Source organism: Apodemus sylvaticus, chromosome 12 (genome assembly GCF_947179515.1).
Source record: "Apodemus sylvaticus chromosome 12, mApoSyl1.1, whole genome shotgun sequence".
Taxonomy (NCBI): domain Eukaryota; kingdom Metazoa; phylum Chordata; class Mammalia; order Rodentia; family Muridae; genus Apodemus; species Apodemus sylvaticus.
In genome coordinates this window covers 76,076,691-76,094,471 of record NC_067483.1, presented here as the reverse complement: position 1 = coordinate 76,094,471, position 17,781 = coordinate 76,076,691, and the positions used below count along the sequence as shown (strand labels likewise).

Genomic DNA, 17,781 nt, shown 5'->3' with positions numbered 1-17,781 from the left:
GGAGGAGGAGAGGAGGAGGTGAAGGAGGAGGAGGAAAAGAAGAGAAAGAGGAAGGAGGAGGAGAAGAGAAAGAGGAAGACTGAGGAGAAGGAGGAAGAAGAGGAGGAGGAGAAGGAGGAGGAAAAGGAGGAAGAAGAGGAGGAGTAGGAGAAGGAGGAGGAGGAAGAGGAGAAGGAGGAGGGGGGGAAGAAGAGGAGGAGGAGGAGAAGAAGAAGGAGGAGGAGGAGAAGAAGAAGGAGGAGGAGGAGGGTGGGGGAGAAGGATGAGGTGGAGGAGGAGGAGGAGAAGAAAAAGAAGAAGAAAAAGAAGAAGAAGAAGAAGAAGAAGAAGAAGAAGAAGAAGAAGAAGAAGAAGAAGAAGAAGAAGAAGAAGAAGAAGAAGAAGAAGAAGAAGAAGGAATTTTTTTTTAAATCCAAGACTCAGAAAAGCCAATAAGGATATGGAGGGCCTGTGATTTATGTTTATTAAGTAAAAACAAAAATGAAAAATTTCCAGCCCCAAACAAGAACAGTAGATATTTTACAGAAAACAATAGATCAAACTGCAGAGAGCACATGATCCCCAGATCCCCAGCCCCATTTGACCCATCTGTAGCACAACTCTTGTATGTAAGACTCAAGGAACATCACAGAGGAGAGGACATTAAGATTGTAATAAGCAGAGGACCAGAAAAGCTGCTGTTAGAGTGTGTCTCCTAGAAATGACACTTCACAAGTGCTACTTCAACAATGCTGCACAAACAAGATATGAAGAAGGAAATCACCAATAGACATGCTAACATCAAAGGAGGGAAGTGTGAACTCTGCACTAGCGCTACCAGTAACTAAGGAATGCTGAGAAAGAAGCAATTAGTCATCCTTGAAACCCTAGACACGCAATACTAAGCGGCCATCACAGAGCGTGCTTATGTATTTCTGCGTATGTAATAGCTTACAGTTAAAAGAAAAGAATGTGCTGGAGCCTAAAATCATGCTAGCTAGGAGAAGTTGATTTCTAAAACTTCTTCCCAATGCTGTGACATGATGACTTCAATGGGTAGCTTGAACATTTATGATGGGAGTATTTATGAAAACTAACAGATGCCATGCAAAGGAATTTCTCTCACTTCTACCCACAAGCTTCCCCCCAGTAGGATGTGAGAAATTTCTAGCCCAGCAATACAATCCAGTGAATTGTAGAGAACATTATTACTTCTTATTTCTTAAAAACAGCAACTGAAACTTGGTGGTGTTAGCAGCAGACAGGGAACCCATGTGAGATGCTCATAGACTGGGTCTGGAAATGTCCAGCCAGGATCCTCCCACTGTTGTCCTTCTACTGAGTCTGTATTCACAGATTCAGAACACCGTTCAAACCTTGTTTGTCAGCCTCCACCAGAATTAGCTGGTATAGTCCTACGCTCCCCAGACCTATGGCAAGTTGTGGGTGAATTACGGGGCCTGCCTTTCCCTACTGGGACGGCTCACCTCGTCAAATTGAAGTAATTTAGAATCATGATGAACTAACTTCTGAGCATGTCTGTGAGGGATTTCTAGATTGGGCTGAGGAATAGAGATTCATTCTAAATGTGGGTGGTACCAAATTATGGTTTGACATCCTCTACTGCATAAGAAGAAAAAAGGATGCTGATCGTAGAGCAACCGTCTCTCTCAGCTCCCTGACTACAGATACGATATGACCAGCCGCCTCCAGCTATTGCTGCCATGATTCCCCCACTATGATAGACTATATTCTTGATCTCTGATCTAAAATAAACTTTTTTGTCCTAGCAACACATAAAGTAACTAATATACCAGTGCAACACCAGTCTCTGACTGCTCGGGTTTCAAGGTAATAACAGAGAGACTGACAACCCCACAGCAAAAGAATTGCCTCTTTTAGAAACTTATGCTGGTCTATGAAATAATATCCCTTCATTCAAATGAAATCAATGTGGATATGGCTCATTAAACAAAATCCCATATAAGAAAAGGTAAATTTGGTAACAAGTATTTATTATAATAAAGAATTCACTGTAGGATAGCATTAAATAACTAGCTTCCTGAGTGCACTTACATAAAGTCTTTTTAAGAGCACTGCCATTATAGAAAGTGAGCTAATATTTAAGCTGAACATACAATGACTCTTTAGGGGAAAGAGTGCTTAACTACTGAGAGTAATTGTGGACTTGCTTTAAATTTAGGAAGTCTCGGGTTTCTATGGGGCCACTGCAATAATTCCTCCATCCTGGGTTTTGGCTGTCTCATCAGAAAGGACACAACTAGAAGAGAAGTAATGTCTCCAAGGGATATAGGGGACTCTGAATACCTGCATGTCAGGTTCTATTATTTTTGTCAACATGTAATAACTGGGTTATTATTTATGCATCAATTGAAATGATCACTGGATAAATTTGTAACCATTCAGCAAGCGCTAGGAAATATTGAATTTGGAATTCTATCGATATATAGTCATTAAAAATATGAAGGTTGACTAACTATGGCAATGCAAATCCTGTTGAGTTTTTAATTGGGCAAGTTCATTCTGCTGCTCGTAAAATTTAGTTCAAAATGTTCATTATACATTGTTCTTTGAAATTTAGCCAAGTATTACAAAACAAGTGTAATTTTTTCCTTCCATGTGAAAGAGTATCTGTATCAGGAAGGAACAGCAAATCAAATGAAAGGAGAAAAGATACAAAATTTAAAGGAAACTTTATTTATAGTTAGCAATGTTACAAAAATTTTCAAGCTTAAACTCCCCCAAAATAAACTCAAATGTATTAATAATCTGTCTTTTAAATGTATAAATAATTTTCAAGAGCTTAGATTGTCTCAATTCATAGATCATAATTAGAGAATAAGTCATAATACATGGGCTTTGAAACTATTTACTTCTAAAGTCTGCTGTCTGGGCAGATAATGTTAATGTCCCAAACTAGTAATATACTCATTTCATAAAATTAGGAAACAATATAAATTATTAAAATTAAGTAAAAATAGAGACTAATTATTCAGCCTGGAGATACAAATGGTTTGTTTATAGTTGTTTTCCAGTCTTCTAAAATGTAATATTATATTTTATGATATTCCTTTTCTATTTACAAAATGAATTATCTTTACCAGAGAAAGTGCAGAAATATACAGGGAAAATAAAACCCATCTATTATTCATTATTTTCATGATATCTGGCACAAAATGGGCCAGAACTAAATGTTCTATTTTCCTTTCACTAATTACAATCATATGTTTCGAATTTTGTGATCATTTAAAAGAGTGTAAGAAGGCTTCACAAAAGACTTCAAGGTTTCCATTGCATGATAATTTACCCTAAATTACGTGACCCTTCCTTTTGTTAAAGAATTGAAGAATTTCCAATGGTTCTTCACATTAATGCTGCTGGATCTACAATGGCTCAGACATCTTTAGCCTCACTTAAAATTATTTTCTTAACAGAAATTCCTAACGACTGAATCACGGGATTAAAGCACCTGAGAGTTTTTGTGAGGTTTTTATGGACCAAATTGCTTTCCAAAATAATTGTACCAATTTACAAACCCACCTGCAGAGTCAAAGACTGATTCCAGTTATAATAAAGTCTTTACATTGATGAAAATGTATTACTGCTTGTTATTATTTCCAAGGACGCCGCACTTTCCTCTGTAACACTTAACAAAGTAAGGATTTTTTTCCTTTTTAATGTACACGTCTCTTATTAACTATAATCCTGGTTGAAAAAAAAAGAAATTGCAAATTTTCACCATTTATATTACCATTAATACAGGCCTGGGGAGAGAAAATATCTTCTCAATTGGGTGAATGAAGAAATTGGTTCCTCAGAGGGAGGAGGATCAAGTAACACAAATAGCCAAGCAGAGATCCTTGAGATAATTTTTCACAGCTACCCATTTTAAAAATCATAATAACTAAAGAACAGTTTTCTGTGGTGTTCAGTATACGGTCTGGTATCAGACTCTGAAGAGAAAATGGTGATTTCAGAGTAGTTGAATTCCTGTCCGATGATGCACAAGATGCTATAGGATTCCACAGCACTCATGTGGAATTTACAGACTTACATGCCAGGAGTCTGAGGTGCAGTCAGATAGTTCATTTCATGTGAATGGTGATGTGGGCCTTGTCTTTGAAACACAGAGCAAAGCCTGTTTGCTCCCTGGAAGACCAACCTCCTCACGGCCATGAGAATTAATGGAAATCTGCACATGATAAGTTGGAGAGGTAAGGATTATCTCCGGGACATGACAGAAACCTGGGATAAGGGAGGCATCCAAGAATCAATGGGGGTGACCTTAGCTATGACTCACAGAACTGGTGATATGGAACATGAAGAGGCCAGGCAGGAAGCCCAATAAAACAATAGGGACACCAACCCACCCACAAAACTTTCAACCCTAAATTTATTGTGTCTACAAGAAAAGCAGGGATGGGAGATAGAGCAGACTGGAGGAATGGCCAACCAATAACCGGCCCAACTTGAGACTCAGCTCATGGGCAAACACCTATCTCTGACACTGTTAATGATGCTCTGCTTTGCTTAAAGACAGAAGTCTAGCATGGCTGTCTTCTATGGAGGCTTCATCTATCAGATGACTCAAACAGATGCAAATACCCACAGCCAAGCAGTGGATGGAGTTTGGATACTCGTAGAAGAATAGAAGTAAGGATTGTAGGCCCAGAAGGGTATAAGAATGCCACAAGAAGACCAACCGAGTCAACTAACCTGGACGCTTGGAACTCTCAGAGACTGAACCATTAAAAAAAGAACATATACACATAAGCCCCTGAACATATGTAGCAGATGTGTAACTTGGTCTTCGTGTGGGTCCCAAACAAATAGAGTGGGGACTATCCCAAAAGCTATTGCCCATCTATGAGATATGTTCTTCTAGCTGAACTGCCTTGTCTGGCCTCAGTGGGAGAAGATGTGCTTAGTCCCATACACACTTGATGTACCAGGGTGGGAGGGATACCCACGGGGACCCCATCCTCTCAGAGGAGAAGCGGGAGTGGGGATGGGGGAAGGATCGGAAGAATGACCCTGGCCAATCTACCTTTGTGTTCCTTTGTGATTCTACTGAATCACATAAATTGAAGGTAGTAATGCAGTCATTTTAAGTTGTATGGCTCCATTAAGTTGTAAACCATGGTCTAGATTCAGAAATAAGAGTGTCCAGTCCACTAAATATCATAGCACAATCTTCAGTTTTCCTTGCTACAAAACCAGTTTGGAAGGAGGGAAAGTAGATTGCTGTTTTCCCAAAGCCTCTTCCTTATTTTCATGTGATTTATTTTGGTCCCTTGTAGGATCTTCATGGCTCTGGGATTTGGGGGCACAGGCAGAGATGTGAAGCCTTACTTTCATCCTACAAACCCTTCGGGGTTCACTTTGTTGGCCATTCCCACTGTGCTGTGTGACACCCAGGCAAAGTCTACATTTCCTTATTGTACCATGCCACAAGGACTCGCTCCAAGTCCCATTTACCTTCCTGGAAATAGTCTGCAGTCTGCGGCCAGAATTAAATAGCTTCAGCCAGTTCTCCCTGCTCTCGACATTCATTTAATTTATGAAAAACTATTATAAATCTTTCACTGCCACAAATGGGCCGCATGCAGCAGGCTTCCCCTGAAGTGCCCCAGCTAAGAGAACTGCCTCCCCCACTGCTCCCAAGGGTTTGGCCATGTCCTTTAAATACCATTGAGGACTTCACTCTTGAACTGAGGAGGGGACCAGGTTTATCTGGGTATTCCATCTCTCCCCACAAGGACCCAAGTTTCTTTTATTAAACTTCAGTTGGAATAAGTGAGATAGATATCTTGGAGAAAGACAACAAAGAGCTAGGCAACAAGACCCACCGAATTCATCCAAATATTTGGAACTGAGGGACAAAACTGGGTGTGTAGATGCTGTCAAAAGAGAAAGACAAAAGGCTGGGTGTCTATAATTTAAACACTAGAGGCTGAAGCAGGATGGGTTGAGCTCAAGATCTTCCAGGTTACATCGTGAATTCTGCACTAGCCTGCATTTAAGTAGCTTGGCCCACGTGGTGGTGGTAGGTGCTGGCAAAACACACTCACTAGACTTATGTATTGAGTCAGGCCTGAAGAAGTAAATGCCCAGTGTCAAGTGATGAAAAGAAATAAATGGACAACCAATTGTACAGAGAACATTTGGAAAAGCAAGAAACAACAACGTAAAACAGGCACCATCAGCCTTACAGAAAAATGATCAGTTAAGGGACAGAGGTCAGCTCAACATTCAGAGGTGATTTTAAAAAAATTACACACAATAAAATAGACATAGTTGTCTAAAATGACTTTCTTCAATATATTTCTAACCAGTTCTCTCCCTAAAACAGTATTTCTAGGGTGTAAAGCTGGCTTTCCTCTTCAATATGTACTCTTTGCGGGGCCATTTAACAGCGTAAGCAAGTGTCAGCATCTCTTGCAAGTTTGTAGCATGATCCTCTCATGTTCTCAGTTCTCAGAATGAACTTGTAAGTACAGTGTGCCTGCATGCAGGCGTGTGTGTGTGTGTGTGTGTGTGTGTGTGTGTGTGTGTGTGTGTTAAGATATCTATGTGCCTCAGCCTGGCCTTGATTTTGAGATCCTCTGCTCCAACCTCCTGAGTGTTGAGATCACAGGTTTGTGTCACTATATCAGCCCCCTTCATGTGTTTCCCTAACATTTTCATGAGTGTCCATGAAGTCTGCCTTAGCCACCTTTATCATCTATGCTGTTTACAAGTGTCCTCTCATGCTGATTTATATTCAAATATGTATTCCTTTGCTGAGTTAAGATCTATTGACATGAGGGATAGACTGTACCCCGTGTTATATCTAGATCACACTGTTTTTCCTTAATTTTAAGCATGGCTCTGATATCTTTTTTCCTACAAGGCAAAGTCAATAGCGCTGAGCACACCATACCACTCCATTATGTTGTGACTAGTAACATAATTGGAGTTTTCCGCATCAAAGCTTTGAACATGCACAGATGGAAATCACACTCTTTGAATTCCCTTAGTAACTGCAATTCCGAATTCATTGTTCAATACAAAAAATATTAAATATTAATTAAATGGCAGACGTGAGACACAAGGAACTAGGTTGCAGAAGGTTCTCTGTGGTGTTTTAACAAAGTATTATAGATATGGCAACTTAAACCAATACAAATTTATTACCCAAGAGTCCATGAGATCTGAAGCCTAAATGGAATATGCCGAGGCTATAATCAAGCAGTCTGCAGTGCTGTGTTTCTTCAGGGACTCTCAGGGATAATCTTTGGCCTACTTCTGTACAAATTCTAGAAGCTGATAGCACTCCCTGGATTCTGGCCCCCTCCCATCTTCAAAACTCCCAATGGTGAATTCAGTCCTCACTCTATATTTGTTCTGACATCATTACAACTTGCTAGTTTTCTTAGTCCTTCTCATTTTAGATGCCTTGTGATTGTATTGGGCCAATTTGGATAATCTCAGATAATCTCATTTAAAGATCAGATGGTTATCCACCTGGTTTTCTCAATGCAATGTTCTGAACAATTTATAGTTCTAGGGATTCCTCTCTAGGCATCATTGGAGAGCCATTATCCTTACCACATTACTGACAGAGAATATAATTAATAAATGACTCAATAATATATGTTATGATCCCAAAGAAGTCCTCTAAGAGGGATATGGAATAGAACCTGAGAGTAGCACCAGGCACTGAGATCACATTATCCTGGTTAAAGGTCCAAGCACTGCTCTAAAATTAGATGACATTGAAATCAGGGTCTTGAGAAGTGCTGTACTTTCTCACTAGGGTTTTGAGATGAGATATTATTTGAGGAAAGTAATTGTGAGCTAAGAAGACAATAGGCAAAAAGGCTTATGTGCATGAAATAGTAAGACAAGGCAATGCAAATTGAAAGTGCTTTAAATTCTATGAAAGACTATGTATCATACTAAGAAGTTTAGAGAAGAAACACAGGGAAAGGTCACTAAAGGAAAAGAACTTCCCTTAGTGTTGAAGATCCTGGACTTTATCTTGAAAATGGTAATTAACACATAAAGTCATCTTTAAGCAACAGATTAGTATGCTAAGATTTGAGGATTTGGTGGGGGGACAGTTCTTCTAATGAGGAACCATGGGGGACTAGTGGTGAGGGATTCAGGTTTGGCCACATCAAGAACTGATGAGGCTGAACTGATAGAGTGGCAGAGAAGATGGAGGAAAACATCAGCTAAGCAACATGGTGGGGAGGATTGAGGACTGGGTGAATGATGAGCTTTGTAATGTGAAAAGGATGCAAACTTCAGAGTGACTCAGCAGGATTGGTGCAATGAACAAAGAGATGAAAATGCAATCTGAAGAAGAGAAATGTGTTTAGGGTTAAGCCGAAAGATGGGCTTCATTGGAGGTGTGTTTACCTTAAGATGGTTGCAAGAACTTCATGTGAAGGTTCCCAGGCCTGGCTAATAGTGTTTGAGTACACAGTGAGAAAGGAAGTTGAACAGACACAATTGGAGCAATCACTAATATGTGTAGTATCAGTAGAACATCCAGACCAAGGAAGCAAGAAATAATGTGGAATAAGAAAAATAAAGTCACCACATTAAGAGAAGACTTTGAAGAAAGATGATTGTCAGAAGAAGGTCAAACAAGAAAATGGTAAACAAAAGCCCTGGTCATGATGGTGAGAAGAACATTGCTGACCTTAGCAACTGTTCTAGAAGAAAGGCAAGTGAGCAAAATGATAAAGAGTTGTAAACAGTGAAGTCTGTGATTTCCATGTTAATACATCTAACAGAAAGAGTAATCATAATACTGGTATATAAGAATAAGAATTGTGAATAATAAAACCTAAAAAGGTTCATTGTGCTGCATTTTATGTGGCAGATAAAGAAAGAAAGGTTTCACATCTTTCTTCCCATAAAATTCTTCACCATAATTTTAAAAACAGTTGAGTGCTTCTTTCTCACAAGTCTCATGAAATGGTCTATACACTACTGTGAATGTCTCAATAACAGAAATTAAAAAAAAATACCAAGTCTCCTGTGTCACCTCTGTACACCAGGAGGCTAATGAATGCTTTTTAAATGTATGTAGACATGAATGAACAAAACATGCTGGTTGATTGACAAAACTTTGGAAGCATAAAATGCTCACATATGAGGGCTGAAAAACAGGTTTTCACTGTGTCTCCTCATCACTGGACACCAAGATATATGATACACAGGCAGTATTCAATATATTTCTTTATAACCAACAAACAAGAACTGGCAGAACATGTCTCCCCATAGGGATTTAATTTTCATTAGAACGCTTTCTTTATTGCTCACACTACCCTTTCTAATAAGTAACCTAAAGCGAAAAAGTCCCCAAGAGATGATTCTTTGGAGAGAGATTCAGTTTGTTGTACAATTTCTGCTGCCCCGCCCAGCCAGCATTGGGGGACTCACAGACAATATTTTGTTCACACATTGAACCTAGTGAGGAAAGAGAAAATATGGGCACCTCTTGGAGAGCTTGACACGTTTGTACCCTCTAAAGTCTCAGGTATCTAACCTTCATCTATTGTAGATGGAAGGTGAAAGCTACCTGCCTTGAACCTGAAAGAAGAGAGGCAGCTGTGTCAATAGGTGCACCTCCATCCATAATAAGGCTGAGAATGACTGCATTCTGGGTACAAGATGTGGGTCTTATGGTCAATAGCTACCATCCCAAATCAGATCTTAGAAAGGAATACCTGAAGAAAAGCCCTTAGCAGGGAAGATACGATGGTGGATGCCACAGAGGTAGATTCTAGTCCTGGGTAAGGAGATTGGATAGCTGGCAAGCAGGGATCCAAAGGAAAGGTAATTTCCATGCAAACTGAATCCCAGGAGGGGCCCCACCTGAGACTGCAGATGCAAGATCCTGAGTGTGTGAGACAGAGCAGTAAATGGAGATTGCTGAAGATATAGTAGGCTCAAGGGACATTTCAAGAGCAGGACAAGCAAGACTTGGTGCCTAACAGCTGAGAGGCAGAAGTCAGGCAAAGGGTGAGTTTCAGGAAGAAGGTGATAGGATCCAGATGAACAGAGCATCCAAGAAAAGAGGTCCTAGGAAAGGGGAATTAAAAGGGCGAGCCCTTTGTAGATCAGTTTTATCTCTGATGTAGATTCAGGCAGGCACTCTTAGTGAAGTAACATGTTATAGACAGGCCCATTATTAAAGCCTTAACAATTTAATACAAGAAACCACCTTGGTAGTTGTACTGGCTGGTTCTGTATGTCAACTTGACACAAGCTGGAATTATGACAGAGAAAGGAGCTTCCCTAGAGGAAATGTCTCCATAAGATCCAGCTGTACGGCATTTTCTCAATTAGTGATCAAGTGTGGGAGGGCCCATTGTGTGTGGTGTCATCTCCTGGGCTGGTAGTCCTGGGTTCTGTAAGAAAGCAAGCTGAGCAAGGTACAAGAAGCAGGACAGTATTCTGCTAGTAGCCTTCAGGTGAAGATACAGAACTCTCAGCTCCTCCTGCACCATGTCTGCCTGGATGCTCCTGTGTTCCTGCCTTAATGATAATGGACTGAATCTCTGAACCTATAAGCCAGCCCCAATTAAATGTTGCCCTTATAAGAATTGTCTCGGTCATGGTGTCTGTTCACAGCAGGAAAACTCTAAGAAGTAGATACTCATTTAAGACAGGGTCTAACCTTACAGCAAGCTGGGTTCTTTTTCTCTCTTGTTTAAAGCTACTCCCTCTTGTTTTATGTTACTCTGGAGGCAAAGTGACCTGAAGGAGCTACCATCCCATAATGCTCTCTCCACTTACTGAAAGAAAGGGGGAGTCTAATAGCTTAAGGAGAAACTGAGTTAAGTCTAACAATTGTCCAAAAATGCATCTTGGTAGCAAGAGATTAGAGTTTTCAATTACTAACTAGCGCGTTTTATCCCCGCTTCATTGGTCTGCTTCTCCCTCCCAGTCCTAACAGCTAAATTAAGAAAAATTTCAATTATACAAAAAAATTATACAAAAAAGAATACTGGTGATTCATAAATGATTCACTGCTTTTGTTAGCCTTAATTTTCCTTATTTCTTAGACTGTTTTTAATTACAATACTGCACAAAGTCACCTGTGATCCCCTCTTAGTCACCTTCCTTTTTTCTATTAAATTTAACAATTGAAAGTTGATGTTTGTCAGAGATGAGCACATGTTGTCCTTCTGATGTATATATGTGTGTATTCATGCTGACATGATATGCTGAAATAACTGTCCTTTCTTTTAATAATGGACTACGACTTCTCATGTTCACATACACTCGTTCACCATATGCATCGCAATAGAATTATGGGATGCCACATTGTACATCTTTGTATTCAGTATGTAATACCAAAATAATTTTTTGGTTGAATGACCCATATTTATGCCTTGTCCAACATAACACTTACTAACATCAGATGATTTAATAAGTGGTATTCTAACTGTGGGTTGTAGAATATGACTTTAATTCACATTTCAATAGTATATATACATACATATATTAAGATTTTTTATAATTTTTAGCCACTTAGATATTATATTTGTTCTGTTTCTATACTTAAATATCTTAATGAAACCCTCTAAAGGAAAGACTTATTTTGACTGATGGTGTCAGATGTTTGAACCCATGGTCACTAAACTCCATTTTTTTTCCTGAACGGAAAAAGAACAATACAGCAAGAAGCATGTACCATGTTCAGGATGCTCATCCCAGTCAGGGCGCAGAGACATGAAGTGGCCAAGAACAAGACACATCCTTCTTCCCAGGCTCCAACTTGTAGTCTATCGATATGAATTCATCGATGTATTCACTCATTGATTGGGTCAAGGTCCTCCAGATCCATCACCTCCCAATAGTGCTGCTCAGGAGAGACTAATCCCAAAACACAAGAGCACTTGAGAAGACACTTTATACCCAAGCAGGTGTTCTTATTTGGAAAATGCCTTTTCAACTATTTTGCCCATGTTTAAATTTCTTGATATGTTCTGTGTGTAGAAATACTGGCATTCTACTGCCTGACTGTAAAGACCAGAGGACAAGTTTCTGGAGTCCTGCCTTCTTCTACCTCAGTAAGGAAGGGTTTCTTTTGTTTCTTCAGCACTCTGCACTCTGAGTAACCGGATGCTTGAGCTTTTAGATAATTCTCCTAACTTCACCTTCCATATTCCATAACTGTTATGGCATTGCAGATGTTAACCACCTCAGCTGGCTTTTTCCATAGGATCCTAGAGATGCAGCTTAGATCATCAGGACCCTGTGGCAAGCCCGTCCCCCACCAAGTCATCTTACTGACCCTCTTTGATCCATTTTTAAAGATTGCTTACCTTTTCCTTATTGAAATTATATTTCCTCATGTCAGTATGAGACTCTTATCTAGACACTTATGTTACATGTTGCTGATACCATCTCACAATTATTTCCTTGTTTCTCCACCATTCTGTGCTATGATTCCTGGTAAACGGAATTGGAAACACCCTATATGCCCTCGAGCTGCCTTTCTGGTGGACTTTTAAAAACCTGTTCTCTATAATTGATGCTCATAGTACATTAGTGTTTTCTCTGTATCTAGAGTCTTCAGCCTGTTGAATTCCAGTAAACGTTAATTGATTTTTAACTTTTTAATTACACAAATTGAAATAGATTCTTTTCATATGAACACTGTGTTCTTTAATATCCTCTTTCTCATTTCGGTGCATATATTTTCATTCATCTGCCTATGTGACATGTATTATTTATTTTAAAATGTTATTCAAGTTGTTCTATGAAATTTATTTTACTGGAGCTTTGAACTGAGCATTGATTTCTTCAAACATTTCATTGTTTTTGTTTTAAAACTCTTTCCTTACATTGAACCATTTTCTGACTTTCTTAAAATCCCTTCTGTCTGGGCTCAATGACGCTGTCTGTCCCTTGTATAGCTTCATATTAAAATGACGAGGTTTGAACATGGCCCTGTAGCTAGCTCTGTGTTATCTGATGCTTTTCCAGACCTGTGTCCTCTTTCTGATGCAGAACAAAGACCCAGGGAGCAGGATGATTATGATGGTAATGTTGATCAAGAAAATAATCAGGTGGTGGTGGTAGAGGCTATAATGATGGTGAAAACTGGTTAGGCTGTTATTTTATGAGACACCACTAGGAGCTGCATTCATTTCCTTACGTTCAAAATAGTGAGGCTGGGTCCAGTTTTCTCTTAGGATGTGACACATTTTTGTCGTTGTTGTTCCTTGCTTCATAAATAGTCAATTTTTGACCACCATACTCAATCCCAGACCCATGTTCTAGAAGGTATTTGACAACTTAGTCTATTTCTGTGTATTTTGTCCTTTGTATTATTCTTTATTGGATACTGCTGTTTATAGAAAGCATCTATGAACCATAACAATTACCTGCCTGGCAAGATAGACAAGAAAGTAAATGGTACTCACATATTGTGGCAACCAATGGTTGTCTAATTGGATTTAAGATCCTCTCAACAGGAAAGAAATAATACCTTGACTGGAAACATTGCAAGCTTCTGAAGGCTAGTGATGTCACGGACCTTGGAAAATAATCTGCTACAGCGATGTGACTAGACCAGACCTTACTACCTCCTAAGTCTAATCTGGATACCCATGGGTAAGTGTAGCTGCCACTCCTTCTTAGAGAGAAATCTAACTTGTCAAAGTTTAATGGAGCATCCTGGCTTGAGTTGAAGTCAGGATGAATTTTAAATTTTGAATTTTGAATTTTAAATCAAAAGTAAGAGATGGAAACCTCAAATTTTCCAATTTGAAACTTACTCTGTTAGCTCCTCTGAGGGTTTCTGGGTGATTTTTACCCTAGTGTATCCTCCCTGAATCAAAGCAAATTCTAAGGATGCAGGAGGTGGGGGTAGGAGGACTAAATTCAGTTCCTGCTGCGCAAACATGAGGACCTGAGTTTGGTCCCCTGCATTCACATAAAAATCTGGGTGTGTGCTATGCATCTGCGGTCCCAGATCTAAGAAGGCAAGAGATGGGGGCAGGGGGATCCCTGACCACCTGCCTACCAAAATCAGACTATCCCAAGTCTTAGTGACTAGGAAGGTAGCTGCTGAGAAAGGATACCCAATATTGATCTCTGGCCTCCATACATACCCTACGCCTATATTCATATATATATATATATGTATATATATATATATATATATATATATATATACACATGCATGCATATGCACCTGCACAAACATAGACATGTGTGCACATTGCACACACAATACATACACACACACACACACATACCCATACACACACATCTAGCTGCACACATAGAAACACACATACAGATCCACTAGTTCTGACATTTTGGATTGTACTAGACTAAGGTTACAGAATTATAAAGCACAAGTTCAGGTCTCACAGTCACAGGCTGATCGTGAGATTCTAAATGGTGAGATTCTAAAAGGAGCAAAGATGGGTCAGATGGCTTCCCCTTGAAGGTTTCCTGTTATTTTCTCCCCCGCCATCCTATTCTAGAGAGTCTTAGCACGATTTTGAAAACTGAGTTAAGCCAATGTTTATCTTGTCTTTAAAAGGAACCATTATAGTGTGGTGCTGTTGTCAAGCCTCTACTTAAAGGATGCTACAGAATCCTCTGGCACCTGTGCCCTCCCAGCTTCCTTCCTCCCTTCCTCTTTCCATTCAAGCTTTAGTAAAACCCTTCTCTCTCTAAAGGCTGTGTGCTCAGGACTTAATTGTTCTGATGGCATTCCCAAGGTCCCCTGCTCAAGGCCATAGATATCACGGGGCCCTTCGGACCTCCAGCCAGTAATTCATGGTACTTAGTCAAACTCCTTTCCCTCCAGCAGCCCCCACCCCCACCCCCAGTCTGCCCCCTCCCACCCCTCCTCCTGTCCTCTTGCTCTCAGTGTTCTTCTCACACCAGTCTGAGGCAGCTTGATCACCTGCCAACTGGTATTGATTTTTGCTTCCCAATCTCCAGGCTGGATGGAAGGAAAAGATTAAAAACAGTTTGTCAGTTTGAAGTTGAATAAGAATTCGGCACAAGGGACATCTCAGAAATGTGAGGAAGTGGCGGGGGAGGCTGGGGCATGGGCAGTCAAGGCCAAGGAAAGTCCTCAGGGAGTTTAACCCTTCAGTACAACAGACCCGACTTTTTTTTTAAATAGAATTGTGCTGTAATCGTAAACACTCCACTTTTCTTGTGTCTCACAAACTCACTCTCATGTTTTTCTCTCAGCAAGCAGCACCCACAGAAGTTTAACAGGGACTTGCAGGTACTGGGACACTTCCCCTCCTTACTGATGCCCACAACCACATTAGGTTCATGGGCAAAGTTCCAGCTTCTTCCTACAGTGTCTCCGGATTCTTAAAGAAGGCAGTGTCTCTTTAGGTCTCTGTGCTCCAAGATTGTGGGGGTCCCTGGTCCTGTGCCTCTGAGCTCCACCGACAGCCTCTGTCAGAATCCATCTTGCAGGTCAGACACTGTCCTTGTCAAGATAGACTGGAAAGACTCAAAAAGAAAAAAAAAATGAGCTTCACCAGCTCACAAAAGATCCTTTGGTTGTTTTGTCTGCTGTAGAGATGAAAAATTATTTATAAGCATCTATAGAAAGCCTGACTGGCCAGAGCACAGAGTCAGCATGTGGAGGAGTCAAATCTGGGACACTAACATTTTACTCAGAGAGCCAGGTTACTGGTCTCCTAGAGTGTATGGGGTCGTGTTGACAGAGTTCCCCTTTTGCCTCAGTATTCTTGGTAAGTAGTATGACTACCCAGAGTCAAAAAACTAAAGGCCTCTCCATGAAAAGATCAGAATGTAAGCTAGGCATGGTGACACATACTGTTAATCACAGCACTCAGGGAAGAGAGGAAGGCAGATCTCTTGAGTTTGAGGACAGCTTGGTCTACAAAGAGTTCCAGCCCAGCAAGGGCTGTATAGTGAGACCCTGTCTCCCTCCTCTCCCTGACTCCCAAAATATAAATAAAATAAAAATTGAAAAAAAAAGAAAGATCAGAATTTAATGGATATACAATATCCACTAATAAAGTCAATATACAAAAGAAAACATTCCACTCAGAAGTTACAATCCCTTCTTCCCTCCCAATCATATCAGTGCTTATGGGCTGTGCAGCATGTAGCATAAGCAGAGAAGAGAGAGTCAAACTTCCTGCCGCCCATAATCTAAAGCATAGACTATTCTAGTTGATCTCCCTACGCCACATGATATGAATTGCCACAGGGTATTAGCAGAATCTCACCCAGTTTGGGTAAACCACTGGCATATTCTGGACAAGTGATTTTCATCTGACAGCAAAGGTAAGTGGGCACTCTTTGAAAATGGCGTTAGAAGTACCAGTCCCCTGCTTGCTAGTTCCACGGCTAGATGAATGAATGAGCAAACATCTTTGGTTCTCCTCTCTATTCGTGGTGCTAGGACAGGATGGACTAGTTCTTACTTCCTCTTCATCCTCCCACATTTCAAATCATGTAGGCTGTACCACATCTTCTTCTCTTTCTCCAGAATCCTTGATATGTGGCCCTTGCTTGTCCTTTGAGCCTACTCTGACCTGATTCTCAATCCTGACAGTTTCTGGGATAGTGCATTCTTCAAATTGCTGCTGTGCTTGTGTGGTTACTCCATACTTCTCAAACCTGGCCTTTACTCTGCTTTTCTCTTTGGAGCGTGTCTTTATTACTTCTATAATGAACTGCATATTCATTGGCAAAGAGGATGGGATTAAAATCTCATTTGGAAAAAAAAAATGTCATTTGGCCCTGGAAATAACTGCTACATAAAAACGATCAGAAAACATTCCTCCCAGTAGGTAGATAAATGGATGCCAGGATACTATATCTATTCCAACTCCAGACAGCTATCCATCCTTCTTCTAAATGCATTTGTGTAGGACAGCAGTTTCCTGTTACATTGTAATAAATTGCACAAGCATGGTACCTTAACAAAATATATTCATTTACAGTTCTGGAAACCAGAAGCTAAAAATCTGTTTACTGGACCAAACTCAGCCTGTCTGTCAGATGGTGCTGGTTCCTACTTCAGGCGGTAAGGCAGAAGTCCTTCTCTTGCCTTGTCTAGCTTCTGGAAGTCTCTTTGATTCCTGGTTTTCTGCCAGGGTCACTGTTACCTACTGTTTCTGTCATCACATCTCCAACACCTCTTGACCTTCCCATCTCCAACAACTATACTGGGAACTTTCAGATAATTCGGGATAATTTCCCACCTCCACAAGCTCATCTATAAATAACTTCTGGAAAGCTTCTTCTGCTATGTCAAATCACCAACCTCACTTGCTTTGAGGACTAGGACATTAACACTTAACATATTACTCAGCCTATTTATTCACATAGTGTAAAGACATACCCATTACCTATAAAAATATTGAGCTGGGCCTGTTACTCCAGCAATTAGAAGGCAGAGACAAAGGGTTGTTACAAATAGATGATGGATTTGTCTACATAACAAATTCTAAGTTGGCTAGAACCACATGCTAAAACTTGTCTCAAAACACTTTTAAGGGGGTGCAGAACACACTAGTATAAAAAGCTAAAAGAATTTTGGAGCAAGAGGGATTAATTGGTGTAGGCAAGGAGAAAGCAGGTAGAAGAGGGAAACTGGGAAGAATATACAACACTAAAAACATTTTTTAAAGTACTATGAAAACCCACTGCTGTAATATCTTTATATATACAAGCATAAAAACAGTTAAAATGGAATTATCCTGCAGTAAAGCAATAATAGCATTATTTTACACCAAAGAATAACATAAC

General features: G+C 40.0%; 1 pseudogene; it reads right to left on the bottom strand.

Annotated features, from left to right (window-relative positions):
• Positions 1–16,715, bottom strand: part of LOC127697073 (ferritin light chain-like) — a 62,454-nt pseudogene extending 45,739 nt beyond the window's left edge.
• Positions 16,716–17,781: the final 1,066 nt, after the last annotated feature.